The 3,523-nt window shown below is 44.0% G+C and overlaps 1 pseudogene; it reads left to right on the top strand.

Annotated features, from left to right (window-relative positions):
• Positions 1–1,269: 1,269 nt before the first annotated feature.
• On the top strand, positions 1,270–2,849 carry LOC141961085 (putative C->U-editing enzyme APOBEC-4; annotated as a pseudogene).
• Positions 2,850–3,523: the final 674 nt, after the last annotated feature.

Here is a 3,523-nt window from a genome sequence, read left to right as displayed (position 1 = left end):
AATTGCAAACAAATATGTAACCATTAACTTTAGAAATATATATATATATATATATATACACTAGTCCCTCTGTAACCATGTAATGAGTTTTCATTATACATACCACTTGAACAATTAAAATTTCAGGGCTTTACTAAGTACCACAGCCTTGAACACAGAAATCTCTAAATTAGAAAGGGTATCTTTCAAGTGCCGCACAATAAAATCCAGGTTTGGGGAGGCTGGGGTTTGGGGGTTTTGAGTTGTTTTTCTGTTTGTTTGTTTTTACACCATCTCTAAAATATCCCATAGTCAGCTATAACTGCCTGTACACCAGTGACTTGCCTCCTGCACACTCTCTGCATCTTCTGCAGGCTGCACCTGTGTCTCAGTTTCGGCAAGGTGTTGCTCAGGTGAGCTTCTATTTCTTCTTCTCCAAAATCTCCGAAACAGGTTCCTGAAGAACAAATGTCATACTTGTTTGGAATCAACAGAAAGGCAGTTTTGAAACGCAGATAGCAATACATTTACTATTAATGTCCATTGTGTTTCTCTCTCTCTTGTGAATCACGACAATTGACTAAAATCCTTCCACAGCTAAGGAAGATGCTCAGGCATGTTGAGTAGATGCAGTGCATCTAACCCATGGCATGGTTACATGCACCCAAGCCCCCTTCCTAGCTCACTTAAATTTCTGCTTTCTCTGACACTAGAGTAAGTACCGCTATCGCAGTGGCCTAAACCAGTAACCTAGACAGCACATCTACTTCTCCCTCTTTACACTGCATACACTTTGAGCTCCACCAAACCATTTGGAAATGTGCACCTCATAGTCCTATGTATTGGTTCTCTGATGACCATTCTTGTAAATAACCCCAAAAGTCACAAGGGCTTTAGAGACTGCTTGGGGTGTCCAGGCTCAAAGCCCACAGTTAAACATCCCCCGGCGTCTCTAAGTATTCCAAAGAACACCATATTCTGGCCTCCTCTTTCGTCTTGTTGACACACAGCCAGCACTCGTCAGTCCGTTTGATCTGAATCACCAGGCAGCTAGTTGGGGAGGCAATAGTAACTTTCTTCTTCATCATAGGATTTTGAAAAGAAAGCTTGCCACATCACTGGAGTGGAAACTCTGGACCAGTCCTAAAAGGCCAGTGAAGGAAATCAGACGAGTATTTACTGAGCTGGAGCTGCTGAGATGGTAATTATACCTTTTGGGTTTTGGTGGTGTTTTCCTGTTTGCTTTGCCAGATTTCATAAGGCTCATCTGCTAATCAATTCCTGAAAATCATGGCTGGTTTTATTATACAGTTTGTCCTGTCTAGGGTAAGGGAGCAGAGCCGGAGAAATATTTTCAACTTACGTTTTTAGCAAAAAAGGCTAGTTTGTGAAAAGGAAAAATGTTCCTAGGCTGCAAGGGCGCTTTGTTCTGTGTGTCACTAAGTTGCTATACGCTGCTACAAGTTTCAGTACGTTTTTGAGGAGACTGTCCCCTACTATTTTTGCGGTTCAAGTGCCAAATAAATCGAAGGGTTGACTTAAGCTAATACTTCCCCTTTTCACTCAGGACTGTCAGCTATGTAGCTCATAAACGGGGAGATTTTTCAACAGAACTTGAATCCAGGAGAGAAAACAATTTTCCAAGAATATCTGACAAACCAGGGGACTGTGGTAAAGCCCTGTTGCTGGCAGAGACAGAACCACACCTGCGCCAAGTGTCCCTACCACATGCGGGCTGGTGAAGAAGCGAGAGTCCCTTACGCAGAATTTGACAGGGTCTTTGGCTTCCCTTACAGATCAACAGCAACTCTCCGAAACAAACACCTCCTCTTCTGTGAACTGAGGAGTTCCTCAGGCAGCGTAGTCCAAAAAGGCCATGCTACAGACTGTACTGAGCGAGGCTACCATCCCGAATCTGTGCTGTTTGGGGTGGGTGGTTATCTGGATGCAGTTACAGATGCCCATGCAAACATCGGATGCATCGTCCTCTATGCAAATTACTCTCCTTGTAACGAGGTTTACCACTGCTGCGTAAGTAAAATCTACACCCTTTTGTGGAAGTATCCAGAAATCACGCTCTGCATCTATTTCTCTCAGTTTTATCTCACCGAGGACGGTTTCCCCACGGCTGCGTGGAACGGCGAAGCTTTGCGGAGCCTCTCCCAGCCTGTGGCCTGGGGTGACTCTGCAGAGACTGCCTGGGGGGGCCTGGTGTTACCTCCTCTGCAATTTTGTGTATGGCATCCCAGGGTCAGCCCTTCATCACTCAACTCCACCATCAAGAACCCTAGCAGATCAACAAAATCTGCATCCAGTTAACAACTTAACAGGAATTACACCCTACTTTAGGAAAGCCTTTCCACAGGCGAGGCAGGGAAACCCTGCTGTGCAGCAGAAATTAAAGGCCTTTTCTTCTCCTAGTCCGGCCTCCCAGCAGCCTTTCCAAGCGATGAAAGGCAGACTGCTACCTCCGATGTCTCACAGCCCCTTGGTGCTTTTCCCAGGCATGTTTCTGCCCTTTCAGAGGGAACATCTATACCCCAGACCTAAAAATATCGTAAGGCATTTAAAAATGCCAAAGGAATAATTCAGTGACACTCATAATCCTGATTTTTTTCCAAGCAGCAGGCACCTACTCTAAAGATGATACTAACTGAACTGCTTTCTGGCTATCAAACTGAGATCACAGATGGAAAAAAGAAAAAAAAAAATCAATAAAGTCACCTCCTACAAAAGTTAACCCACAGAATAACTGGTGGTCTCGAATAGCTGATTCTGAAGATAGTATACTTTTATTTTATCCCTGTTCCTTTCAAACATAATTCTATCGCACTAAAACCAAAACCTTGGTATCTTCTGATTACCTCCTGGGAGTAATTTGTTTGTTGCCCTTAAGCCAATTGCTACCAGAAACATGTGAACAGTCCACAAGCTACCGCCACAGCCAGACTTGCAGCTTCCCAGCTGAGGCAACTTTGGGGGAACACATGACATATCCTAAATTCCTCCTCTGTCAAGAAGGTGGTTCTGTAGGTAAGGCTGATCTATCGATAAAGTTTTCCCACCGGCTGTTTCCTTAATAGTAGAGGGGTTTATATACACTTATTTATGTGTGTGCATGTACTTTACGCCCCCCCCCCCCCTTGGGTTCCTCCCTTCCGTTAAGAGGAAGCTCACAAAGCTGTGTCATTTTGTAATTGATAGCAAGTATCTGATAGGATAATAGAGATAACAGATCTACACAGTCCAAGTGTAACTTGAAAAAGAAAAACAAAGTTTCTGTCATTTAGAGCAGTGTTTTCACTGTGTGATTGAGTACATTTGTGATGACACTAAAGGTCTTGAAGAAGGGAGCAGCTGAAGTCAAGATCATGCTGTTGCCTGGGGAAACCGGGGTTCCTTCCTAGGTAACAGCCATTGCCAAACACACACACTGTCTAATTTTGTGAGGCAGTGCTGCTGCTCCTTTTTGACTCTTTTTGTGGCATCTCTTACTTAGTTACGCATATCCGAGTAGAAAAAAAGAGGTTGCTTCCCCGTGTGA

The sequence above is a fragment of the Athene noctua genome, chromosome 5 (genome assembly GCF_965140245.1).
Source record: "Athene noctua chromosome 5, bAthNoc1.hap1.1, whole genome shotgun sequence".
Taxonomy (NCBI): domain Eukaryota; kingdom Metazoa; phylum Chordata; class Aves; order Strigiformes; family Strigidae; genus Athene; species Athene noctua.
This window is presented reverse-complemented; position numbering and strand designations above follow the sequence as displayed.